The sequence below is a fragment of the Tinamus guttatus genome, unplaced genomic scaffold (genome assembly GCF_059628265.1).
Source record: "Tinamus guttatus ecotype Peru unplaced genomic scaffold, ASM5962826v1 Tinamus_guttatus_pri_ptg000351l, whole genome shotgun sequence".
Classification (NCBI taxonomy): domain Eukaryota; kingdom Metazoa; phylum Chordata; class Aves; order Tinamiformes; family Tinamidae; genus Tinamus; species Tinamus guttatus.
The window spans coordinates 1-13644 of NW_028288885.1; positions in this window are offsets into that span (position 1 = coordinate 1).

Below are 13644 nucleotides of genomic sequence, written 5' to 3' on the forward strand. Positions count from 1 at the left end.
ATATAAAAGAATAAAATTATACAAAGAAACACACGTACAAAATGCGACCAAGTGGTATCCACAGCTGCATAATCCTTCTTTTGATTTTGCTTAATCTTTTTGAAAATGGTAATACACAGTTGTAAATTATGCTCAGCTTGTCTGTGGACTAGCACTCAAGAACAAAACACATTCTTCTCATCTTCGTTATTATGTGTGTGCATGTATTTATTGCTCTGATCATGTCTTTTATTTAATCTATATATACTGCAGCTTGTTTAACTTTTCTAGTTTGAACAGTATACACAGAAGTTCTAACTCTTTCATCTAGTTAGAGGTCATCCTGATGAAAGATCTGTAATCATACTATCCTCAGAGCATTTACCCTGCTTATTTCAAATATATTTGTCTTTAGGTGCTGCAACAACTAGTAAATTTCCATGTTTCTTTGTCTGTGTGATCTGAGTCACAGAAAATATAAAAAGTCTCTATTCATGAAATTCAATGTTCACTGAAAAATACCTATAGCTACAATAATGCTTAATAAATTAGCGGACACATTTGTTAAAGACAACTTAACAAGAAAATATTATTTGTTCCTGGGGGAAGACTGTTATGATGTCAGAAACTGTGAGAACCAACACTAATTCATTAATATAATGAGGTTTTATATCTTTATCCATATTTTTATTTTCAGACGTGCTGTTTTTAAATATAGAAGAATATTCTGGTAATCTGAGTTTCTCATATCTTCTCCTTTAGCAGAGTCTCTCGGCTTCTATTAGTTCAAAGACTGCTTAGTTTCTCTGAAAAAAATACCTATCTATGGATCACCTTGTACAATAAAGCTAAGATGTTTAATTCAAAACCAAATAAAAATAGTCTAAGCTTTTAAAGTTCACTCATTTGCCTTTTTTTTTTTCAAGAATGTTTCAGAATATTATTATCTTCAACGAGAAAAGTGTTAATTTTTCATTTCACCATCTGTTGTTCAATGAGTTACCAGTACTTCACAAAATTCAAGGTGAGAAACTTCTCTGGATGGAATCTAACACTATCACACACAGAATAACAGAATGGCTGGGGCTGGAAGGGACCTCTAGAAATCATCTAGTCCAAACCCCCTGCTCCAGCAGGGGCACCTAGAGCACATGGCACAGGGTGGCATCCAGGTGGGTTCTGAAGATCTTCAGAAAAGGAGACTCCACAACCTCTCTGGGCAAAGGGCTCAGTCACCCTCACAGTTAAGAAGTTCTTCGTATGGAGATGGAGCTCCCTGTGCTTTAATTTATACCCATTACCCCTTGTCCCGTTGCTGGCCACCGCTGAGAAGAGTTTGGTCCCATCCTCTTTACATCCTTAACTCCAGTTTTTGTACATATTGATAATCTTTACTAGAGAGATGAGATCCTAGGGTAATTGTACCATTGATCAGGTTAAAGTGCCAATTCATATTTTCTTGAAGTAATTTAAGAACACCAACCTAATATATATATATATATATCAGTTTTATCAATATATCAGCACTATTGGCTTGAAAAATATCCTCTTTGATCACTTTCTCTCATTTTCCCAGAAGATCTTTAAATAGATTTCAAATTTATGTCTTTGAATTGTCTTTGCGGGAGGAAAAACATGCTTCCAGGCTTTATGTATGTCATCATTTACAAGTATGTCTCAGCATCGTGACAGTGCGGCAGGGCTGATTTATCCGAAAGGTGGAACAACTGAGATTCTAAGTCCTCTTCACCACACAGAATATTTAGACTACTAGAAAAAAAAGGAACTAGTGTGGGAGTTAGTGGAGAACTCCATATAGAAACAGGAAGTACCCTGTGACTGATCAGGAAATGGACGCAAAGCATCTGTTTTGATAGCATTTTCACTTGTGTTGGGGCATTTCCATAGTGAAGTGGAATTTGGCCCTGGGTCTAGATATTACTTCACTCACGAGGAAAGGAAGGCGCTAATTTGGAGTGAAACACAGCAGCTGTTAGCATTAGCGCGTAGCAACCCTGCACAACAGCTGATGGTAGGTCACACAAAACACAATGCCCCATTAAACCTGCTGATTACTGTAAAGATATTCAGAGCTGAAAGAAACATAAACAGCCCTGAATTCTGTTAAAGGAAGAGAAGAAGAGAGGAAAAGAGGAAGAAAGAAGGAAAGAAAGAAGAGAGGAAGAGAGGAAGAAAGAAGGAAGGAAAGAAGGAAGGAAGAAGGAAAGAAGGAAAGAAGAAAGAAAGAAAGAAAGAAAGAAAGAAAGAAAGAAAGAAGAAAGAAAGAAAGAAAGAAAGAAAGAAAGAAGAAAGAAAGAAAGAAAGAAAGAAAGAAAGAAAGAAAGAAAGAAAGAAAGAAAGAAGAAAGAAGAAGAAAGAAAGAAAGAAAGAAGAGAGGGAGGGAGGGAGGAGGGAGGGAGGGAGGGAGGAAGGAAGGAAGGAAGGAAGGAAGGAAGGAAGGAAGGAAGGAAGGAAGGAAGGAAGGAAGGAAGAGAAGAAGAAAGAAAGAAAGAAAGAAAGAAAGAAAGAAAGAAAGAAAGAAAGAAAGAAAGAAAGAAAGAAAGAAAGAAAGAAAGAAAGAAAGAAAAGGAAGGAAGGAAGGAAGGAAGGAAGGAAGGAAGGAAGGAAGGAAGGAAGGAAGGAAGGAAGAGAAAGAAAGAAAGGAAAGCTATTTCTTAGAATGCCTTTACTGACTGGAATTGGATCTCCTTTGCCTCCAAAAAATCTAGGATATGGTCCCATGGTCACTGCAAAAACTGCAACGAAGTGTATAAGTTAACAAGATGCTAACATGATGAAAACATTTTTTGACTCTGTCTTCTTTATACTTCTTTACCATGCACAGATTTAACAGGAAGGGAAAATTTGCCCCATCTTTACATAAGTGCTGGCTAGTATGGAGTATACTCCCAAGATTTGTGATATCAAACCTGCATACTCCTCTGGTTTCATCACATGATCATTTTCTTCTTTGCAGAATTTTGCGTTCAAAAATATGACAGTTTTTGTTGTGTAATCAAGTTCCGCTTAGGCAGTAGGTCTTGAGCAAGTCGTTAGTAAGATCTTTGCAGAGCTGTAGGGAGGGTAGCGTAATGCCCTCAACCCTCAGTTCAGTGAAGTCACTTTTAGAGGAAGTTCTTGTTTGGGCAATCTAGTCATTGTCCGGAAAGTTTTAAAAAGCATTTCTAGGAGGACCAATTCAATTTCCTGATTTGATTCCTCTTATTCCTTAATAGTTCATTAGTTCTAGTCATTCCTTAATCATCCGAGATATAGAGACAAACTGGATGCACTGGGGTGGGTGGGTAGCACTAAACACTGATGTAAAATCTTTGATATAAAGGCACTATGGACCTCATTCTCTATGACAGAAATGTAATGGTCTTATATGGTTATAAACACTTTAGTTAAGTAAATGAAAAACACATTTCAATGGTTGTCATGGCAAAGGCCTTCCTTGAGCACTATGTTCAGTGAAATGTAGATTCGGGCAATTATTTGAAGGTTTTTTTGCCATCAGCTTTCCTCTTTCTGGTAGATAATACTTCTTAGATTAGTTGATTTTAAAGGCAGTTCATTACCAATTGCTAAATATATTGTAAAATTGTATACATTGGCCTCTAATCACAGTGTAACAATATTGACGGGGCATAATTTTCTACACTGCCCCTTGCCTTCATTTTTCAGTCTTGTTTTTCTCTATTTCTTTCCATTTTTTCTTGAAGTGATTTTTTTCCCTAAGTCTGTTCCCTGCATTTTACTTAATCTTCCCCTCTTATCCTTTCTTTGTTTCTGCCCGCTTACACTCAAACACAGTCATCTTCCTAGAGGAATGTCCTCAATTAAAATGATCTTCAAAAAAACATGAGCAGCTCAAAGTGATTTTCAAAAGTGCTTAAAGTGAAAGATAGTGGTTTCCAATGTTTTTATTCCATAGCCTGGAATCAAAAAGGATATGCAACTGCCCAGTGTTGACCCCCAGTTCAAGAAGGATGTCAAGAAACCAGGGAGAGCTCAGTGATGTTAGCTAGACCGATGGTCAGGGGTCTAGCACATATAGCCTGTGAGGAGAAGTGAAGAGCTGGGTTCCTTTATCTGATGAAGGCCAAAGGCAATAGACAGCAGCCAGTGACTACTTGAAGAGTCCTTAAGATGACATCAGAGCAGAATTCCTCCCAGCTGTAACAGAAAACAGCAATGGCACCAAGCTGAGTGTTCAGACTAGAAAAAAAAATGCTCACTGGGAGAGTAACACAGTCTGGGAACTGGCTTCCTAAAGAGGTGGAGGAATCACCATCTGCAGAGGTCTCCAAAACCCACCTCGACAGAGCTACAGTGACTTGCTCTAGTGCTGAGTGTCGTCCTGCTCTGCCTGGGAGGCTGGACTGGATGCCTGCCAGGGTCCCCTTTTAGCAGCACCATGGCCCTGTGAAATGGTGTGCTTGTCCTCTCAAAGCACTTTGTATGGACTCTGCTATGCTGTTCGTCAGGTCAATCCCTCCTGAACTGCAGGTGGGGCTTTTATAAAGCAGAAGAGTTTTTTGTTTTGTTTTACTTGCTATTTTTAAGAAAAGATATAAGATTCCCTAGACAGGAATTATGGAAATAGGTGAAGTACTTGTGAATGCTTTTGACTCTTTCTTTAACCTGAATGTACTCGATACTGACCATGCCCCTTCAATTGTCACTTCCCTTTCAGCCATGAACTCTTGCGGGTATTGAAAGATATTCAGACACAGAGTAATGTTGAGTGCATAGAACACGTGTGCAACAGAGCAGAACCTGTAGTTTTTGTGGTTAAAACCATGCTGCGGTTACGATACATCTGTCATGTAACAACAAACCTGACGGAAAATAGTTGGGGCCACAGTGAGGAAGTGTCTATACCTCCAAGTCAGGCTTCTCCTAAACTACCATCTGATTATAAATGTATACAGATATAAATATTACATAAATATTTAAAGATATTCCAGATGGCATTTATTTCTTCGTAAAAGATAGGAATATACTCTAGGGCATGGCAGATTACCCTGTAGAATTAGAACATAAAGTCTATAAACTAAACAGCAAAATCTACAGACTAGTGTTTCTATTAAATAGGTAAATAGCCTCCTTTCATTTAGTATGATGATTCATATGCATGTGATTAGGCATGTGTGTTTATAGAATAAAAGTTCTTTATGCGTTTTTCAATATTTACAACTTTTTTTCTGACTTATCTTACTAACAGTTTTGCTCTTTGTTTTTTTTTTTTTTTTTTTTTTTTCTGGGGCTGACCACAAGCATCCAATGGACAATTAGGACAGATATTCTTCTACAGTGTTTAATTTATTCTTGGGAATAATTCAGTTACTTTAATTGGAACACATGAAATGCTTTGTTTAGGACATAGGCTGTAAACTGCAATCTTGCATTCTCTGCAATTACTTTTAGCATACTCTCAAGCCTCATTTTTTTGTGCAACTATATTAAAAGCAACAGCAATTTACCATCTGTTTTAATTTGAAGCAATTAGTTTATGTTTCTGTGTTTTAGTCTCTAAAGAGTTGTCTTCTGCTGTAATTATCTCCTGACAGTGCTGTTTTGAATGATGTGATAAGTTAAATGAAAATGATAGTATATCTCAGGTAAACTGAGCATTTTGGTTTCAATGATATTAAAATATGATTATAATAAAAAGTTTTGTGTGCATTTCCATAACCATTGAACTGATATTCACAGATTGTCTTCTGAGGTGTACACAGACAAAGTGTAAGGATAAATACATCCTTAAATACATCCTTAAGGCTATAGAGGATATCAAGAAATAATGAGAATGTTGACATAATTTAGAATGAATGCTTTTTCATATAGGATACCAGGATGGCACTCTTTACTCTCCTAGTTCCTAAGAAGAGGAAAGATTTTTGAGCCTTTAGATATTAGTCATCTCTATATTTTACATAAAAATGTTTACTACACAGTTTCTTGTTTTTTTTAGATGAACAAAATCTTTCTGTCTCCTAAAGGTGATCGTCTGTGTAGGAATCCAAACCCCAGCAGTTTTCTTTGTGGAAGATTTCCTCCTCTTTCCTCTGGCAACCACACTGGGGACAGCCTGCTGCCTGCCTGCAGTTTTTAAATGTAACTGGAAGATAATGAAAAACAAACTGTAGCTAGCCCTTCTCTCTTCTAAAATAAACATGCCTCAGTAAATTGACGCTAGTGTGAAAAGAATTAAATATCTCCTTAATCAGGTTTTCCGTCCTGAGGTACATTTCTCCTGTGTGATGCTAAAGGCTGTTGCACCCAGGTGTGTTGGCGCATAGTGTCCTGCTGCAGTTAGGTCCCCTTTCTGGACACAACTCACCTTTAAGGAGTGCAGTCACACAGATTTCTCCTGCAAAATGTGTTGTCTTTTTTTTTTTTTTTTTTTTCCGTTATTTCTGCATTGTAAGGAAGCAATATGGGCACATTTCCAATTTAAAGGTCACCTTCAGAAAAAATACAAACGAAATAGAGAAAAATATTGCAACAGGTCATTTTAGATTTTCTGCAGGGGCATCTCAGTCAAAATGGCCTTTTTAAAATTTATTTTTTAAGTAGCGATGGCTTTAAACTTCCTTCAGTGCCTATATAAATATATGACAATCTAGCTGAACATCCAGGAGATTCCTGACTGAACTTCCCTTCTATGTCACGCTATCCCACTGCCATTCTCTAGTAATTTGGCAATAGCCTGTCCTTCTATGCAATGTCTTACTTAGCCATATAGCTGCTCAGCTGCTCATCACACTGCTCTTCAAAACATAGCAATCTCATAGAAGGTCTGGAGTTTTCACTAGCAAGCCTCCATGTAATATGTTTTCCATAAGGTTTTGCCAGCTAACATTTGGATCGAGGCTGGAGAACCAGGTCCTCAAACATAAGGAAAAATAAAGGTTAGAATGGCTGGAAAATATAAAATGGCAGACGAAACGTTAGTAAAAGTCAGACCTGGACACCCTTGTGGTGGTATCTGGGAGAGCCAAGAGGAGGCAGAAGTGAAGGAGGACAAAGGAGAGTGGGGGTAAGAGGAAAGAAAAGAAGCTGCTCAATGGAAAAGAAAGCAAAGACAAAAGATAAACCACCCCCCCCAATAATAATAATAATAAAAGACAGAGATTAAAAAAAGATAAATACTTAGCTCTACGTTGTGACTTCATTTTGGTACAAGGCTCATCAAGAAATTGGGACTGTGAGGACAATAAAATGCTGCCTACAGCAGAAGGGAGAGGGGAAGAAAGAGTATTGAGGAATTCCCACTGCTGAAGCTTTCTTAGAGGTTTATCGAGATGATTTGTGGCATGGATTTAGAGTTAAGTGTAATTTTTTACATTTTTTTTTTTAAAAAAACCTCAGCACACAGCAATGCTGGAAAGTAGGCTTTGCTGCCTACTTCGTGCTAGAGGAAACAGATGCTCTGTGCATACCCAAGACAGGCAAGCCAGAAAGAAGGGCTATACATTGCTTTATTCTCAGTTTGGGGCAGTAGAATTTGTTCTGCTTATGATCCTGAGAAGTCCTAGGCCAGCTGTTCAACTGTCTGTATATTCAGGACTGGGATTCATCTGGCCAAATAGAGACGTTGAAAGAGTACATACTTGCATTTGCCCAAATCATCTTGACTCCCTTCACAGTCAGGGGAGAGAAAAAGTGCATAAATAGGACCTGGTTCTTGTCCTCCCCAGGTAGGAGACCTATCATAGGCCAAATAAGCTGTAACTGTTTCTCTCCATTCATTATCATGAAAATAGAGTGACAAACTGCGATACCAACACTCAGACGTCTGAAGTCAGGTGAGTTTTTGCTTGCCTGCCTTCCTTCCTTCCTTCCTTCCTTCCTTCCTTCCTTCCTTCCTTCCTTCCTTCCTTCCTTCCTTCCTTCCTTCCTTCCTTCCTTCCCTCCCTCCCTCCCTCCCTCCTTCCTTCCTTCCTTCCTTCCTTCCTTCCTTCCTTCCTTCCTTCCTTCCTTCCTTCCTTCCTTCCTTCCTTCCTTCCTTCCTTCCTTCCTTCCTTCCTTCCTTCCTTCCTTCCTTCCTTCCTTCCTTCCTTCCTTCCTTCCTTCCTTCCTTCCTTCCTTCCTTCCTTCCTTCCTTCCTTCTTTTGTCCCTCTCTCTCTCCCCACCTTTTCTTTCTCTTTTGTCTTTCTCCCACTTTCTCTCTCTCACTTTCTCAGCAGTGAGTTTAAGCCCTTGTGGTGAAATACAATCCCAGGAACATTAAAATCTCAAATTCAAACAAAACCCTCACCTCTTAAAACTACATGTGGGGAAGGAGGGAGGAAAAGGGGAAAGGGAGAGGAGAGGTTAATTCACAAATGTTGAAGGTTTGAGTTGGTAATACTATGTCTAACTTTGAAATGCTGGTTTGAATGAATGCTGTAGACATAACGGAATGAAAAAGAGTATTTTGGAAGCAGAGTAGGTTTAAAAACAATACGATGTTTTGTAGCCTGCAGACAAAATGACTGGGAAAGATCCCAAGTTAATATGCTAAAACTGGTTGAGTAAACACTGTAGTTCTCATTTTCAGTGATGAATGCCATTACTACAGATCTATTCAGTATGATGATCGGAAATCACACCACTTGCAGAGATATTGTTAGCTTCAACAGTAAAACAAAATGAGAAGACACAGTACACTGGAGGTCTCCAGCAGCCTTACTGTGAACTGACAAATTCATAGGTTATGTCTACTCAGCACCATGCAGGACAATGCAGAAAAAAATGACAGTTGGCAATGACCCAAGGAGCGAGAGCCGTACTAGTCTGCCCTGGATAGCCTGCCCAGCAGCGCTGACTGAGTGCCATTGCAATGAGTTGTACAAATATGCTCTACTTTTGGGAGATTTTGTTTGATGGTTTGTTATTTGTTTGTTTGATCAGCGATCAAAGCTCTCCTGTTTTCAGAGGCCCATGCAGACACCATCCCGAGTTACTTTATCTGCTCTATCACCTTTTACAGCTACTTTGCAGGACGGCTCCTTAGCTGTGCTTTGCAAGGCAGAGAGCCTTGGAGCTCTTTGACACAGGCAGCATATTGGCTTGCAACCTTGGCTTTGATGAGGGAACAGTGGCTCACCTGGGTGAAATGCATCCCAAAAGAGGGAAGGGCATCCTCACCTTCCGGGGGCTCCTGCCTTGGCAGGGAGTGCTCCTTGCAGCTCCGTTTTGAGTGTTTCACTTGAAACATGCCTTTTATCATTCAATCTCAGCTTTGATGGCTATTCATGTTCTGACAATCTTATTTGGGGTATTTCTGCCTAAAAAATCCCTCCTAAATTGGCAACATGTTTTTCCTCTGTAGCACAGTCGTGGAAGGAGCTGAGCAAGCAGGGGGCTTGACCTGAGGTGACCTGGATGTGAGAAGTTCAGCAGACGCACACATTTTTGACATTGCAGACTTCCTAAGCATGGACATGAGCTCTGGAGCTGGAGGCCAGGGACAGCCGCTTACTTTTTGTGTAGTGGGCAGCATGTGCTTACTGCTCAAATTACAGCAGTCCTGTGCTGGAGAGGTAAGTAGCTTATCTCTGTTCTCAGCTGTGAAATGCTTAATAATTAGGAGTAAACAGGCACAGAGTAGTAGTAAACAGGCACAGAGTAAGTAATAATTAGGAGTAAACAGGCACAGAGGGCTGATAATGAAATGACTGCTAATGTGAACAGTCTTGCTAACCAACAATGCTTCATATAATAAGTACATCCCCCCTCCCCAAGCTATAAAACCATCTTAGAAATAATTTTTGAATAAAGAATAAATGGAAAGTTCATTTTTCTTGCCCTCTTGTTTCAGAGCTTCCAGGTACTTCACAGGCTCAAATTTCCATTTCAGTCACAAAGACAGAGACTCTAAAAGACAGACTCTAAAAACACATCTCAGTCTCTTAGCTCAGGTAATTCATGAATATGTAAGGAAAACTTGAAATATAAGATTCATCATCAAGTTGGAATAACTGGCAAAACTGATTTAAGTCTGGTTACTACAAACTAGCGCCATTAGGGATCAAAGATGCGACAGATTTTAAGCTGTATTTAACATGCATTTTACACCCAAATTATTATGAAAAAAAAAGAAGATGATCCACTTACTTAGAAAAGTAAGAGCTAGCACTTTTGCTAGCAAAATGTCTTTGACTTCAAAGAACACAGGAAAAAAAAAATGCAAAGCATTATGGGCGTAGACTCCAGCAATTTCCTTGATGCATTGGCACTGGTGCCTGAAGGGCACTGCCTGTCCACAGCTTAAGAGTTGGTGGATCAGCAAGAAAAGCAGATCCATCAGTGAAGAATAGATAAAAGTGTCTTTTCTGCTGTGTTACAATTTAATCTTATTCACACCAATTCCAGATTATCCAGTGGTAGAAATCATAGATGAGAAACCATAGGTGAGGCCTGAGTTTCTGTTTCAATTTCTTGTGCAAATCCAAGAGTTATTTCATATATATTTATATAAAACAAATAATGGGAGTAGTCTATAAATAGTAGCTCTGGTTTGAAATTGTGGACAAAGAACACACTTTTTGAAAAAAGGTCATAATGGGCTTAGGACAACTGTTCTTTCATTTAAGATAGACACACACAGACCTAAAGACAGACAGACAAACCTTTTAAAGACTATTCAGGGAAACAGAAAAAAAAAAAAGCTGTCTCATGGTTATAACCTGCTTTTTTTTTTTTCTTAATTCTTTAACCTCTGTCCAAGGAATTATTTTGCTTGCTGCAATCATCTTTGAGGATGAAAAATTTCATCATGCAAACACAGCACAAAATTTCCAAGTCATAGAACTCCTTCTACTTTGGGCTTGCAAATCAAGAATTCAAGCATTTGCTTTCAAAGTGTTAAAGGCCTCTGGAGTAATTAAGAGCGGATATGTAACAAGTAAAAACATATTGCTTTAGTCCTAAATCTTGTTTGATCCTAAACAAGATTACCTTTTTTTTAGCCCTCTAATGGTGTTATTACAGATGCCTAAAAATGGCTAAGAAGTTTATTATGGTAAAACAATTTGCTTTTAATCAAGTTCAATTTACCAATATGGTGAGGTACTTGTGAAGTGAACTCTGAAGTAAAACCACTGAAAAGCATTTAAAAACTGAATGTGAGTTAAATATTATGCTATATTCATGTCCATTCAACCGGTGTAAGCTAACACTGATGGAAGAGTTTATGGCAGTCGTGTAATGGAAGGAGAGGCCTTAAAACTAAGCAAGCCAAATTTTTTTCTTGAGCTACCCTGACACTAATTCCAACTATAAGTAGTTTTCCCGCTTTGACTGAAATCATTGCAGATACCTAAACAATCCACGTAAGAGAGAGAGAGCACCCTCTGCCATGGCCACTAAATATTATTATATTTGAAACTGTCTTTTCACAGATCTGCTTTGACACATAGCCAGCTATTGACGCAACTGAGGGAGTAATAATATCTCCTCAAAAAGAATGGAGAGCCGAAGCAAGAATGCTGAAAGCTCAGAGAATGTACATACTGCTGACAGAGGAGCACAGTGCATCAGTGGCTAATTGCACTTCATGCAGAAGAAAGTGCCACTCAAATTAGTTAAATTAGTGCAGTTCATCTGTGTGGACTCCTTTATTTCAGAAAGGCAGATGATAGCTATAGCTAAAGTCTATTAGGAATCAATGCAAACTGAAACATTCACATACCACAGTAAGATCTCATAAAAGCCTAAGAGTGTAGACTTAACTAAATATATTTCCAAACTTGTTTCATCAAAAGGGTTCAACTTTATCATATAACTAGCACTTAGTCAATATGCATTAATGATCAGACTTGCTATAGGTCAAGGGAGCTTTCTAGGAGCATGAAGCATTTAAAATCAAAGACTGGCAGTGAAAGATTTCTGCCTAATGGGGACAGAGGTTTTGGGATGCCTCCCAGGGAAACAATTGCAAAAATGGCAGAGAGAGCAGGAAGAGAATCCCCAAACCATTCAAGAGAAGCCCACATCAGGATCTGACATATACTTGTTGTGCCAGGGACAATGCCTGTTGCCCAGGATATTTGAACTGTGTAGCCATAGCATTTTTTAGACATTTTTTCTTTGTCTTAAAGGCAATTCTGACATCTCCTCTAACCACATACCAACAAGTTAAACTGGTATATTTTCCCCTTGTAAAGAATACCTAAGCTTATGATAAGACAAAGAGGACTAAAACCAAACAAAAGCACAAGACACATTCCCTCAAAAAACAACACCCCAGAGACAGAAAGGAGACAGAGTATGTGTGTGAGTTTGTGGTATTCAGTTATTTTACCTATGCTGCTGGGCATTTTTTTTTTTTCTTTTTACAGAACTAATGAGGCTCCCCATGTGCTCGTGTCCCAAGTCATGTGTCCAAAGCAGTGGTCACCAGTGGCCAGTGCTGCCCCTGGACATCCACACAGGACTCGTGCTGGGAGCTAATGAGAGCTTTGCTCGCAGAGCAGATCCATGCTGAGACGTGGCTGACAGCTTATTAAAAAGATTTGCTGTAACACTTTTGTTTCTTCTCATTATGCCATGGCATCCTTCCTCAGGAGCCTTTCTGCCGCGTGCCATGCACTTTAGCCGTCCGGCATGGAAGCGGGTTGTTGTTGTTGTTGTTGTCGCCCAGCAAACTCTCAGTGGGTGAGAGCCTACGTTTCGACATGAAAAACATCCTTCAATTATGTTTGGCGCCGGGACAAAGCACTTCAGCCCCAGCATAAAGCCGCATCAGAAATAGCCTCCCTAGAGCCCCTGCAGAAGCTCTGCCTGCTGCTCTGGCCCTGCTGGTGCCCAGCACGTGTGTGTTGCCCATACCTGAGTCATCGCCGCCCCAGAGGCTCCCAGGATCCGGCTGAGCCAACAAGTCACCTTTGTTGTAGGGCTCCTTTGTCTGAAAAACAGAAGGAGCACATCAAGTCACGAGAGCTTCCCACTGAATGCTGTTAGTGTTTTATGACATTTCCAACCAAAATTATTTTCCGACAAAGAAACTGTGTCAGGCAGCAGTGCAAGGCCCCTTTTCAGCAGCTTCAGTTGCTTCAGGGGCAAACTTATGAGGTGCCAGGTACAACCACCTTGCAGAAAAGTAAAAGAGTCTGTGCTTAACTGTGCTTTGAATTGCAATTTCCATTCAAAATGTGCACATTGATTTTGCATCCATGGACCAGATGGCTAGCCCAACTCCCCTGCCTTGGTCCTGCTTGCATAGAAAAGGGACATGGAATGGTGGGCAGAGTCCTTGTGGGGCCAACTTCTGTCATGGGGCCCTTTGCCGAAGGCTAAGACACACTTTGCAAGCTGTCACCAAGGGCAGAAGCAGCCCTAATGGGGATGGGCTTTGGGGTGGATGGTGCCCCAGTGTCACCCCATCACATATCCTTGGCCACTGTGGTTAGGCTAGATACAGACTCTTATTCCCCTTCATCACTTCATCCTCATTCCTGGTATAAAGGCATATCTAACCATTTACCCTCTTGACCTCTCTCACACATGTGGCTTGGATCCGAACTGTGCAAGAACGTGGGACAAGAGTGAGTGCGACTGCCCGCTGGTAGTGCCTTTAGAAGGATACCAGCTGCTGAACTCAGCGGCACTGCTGTTTGCAAACCCTGCCTGACCCAAAGTACTTCACAGACTGTACATCCCACTAAAAT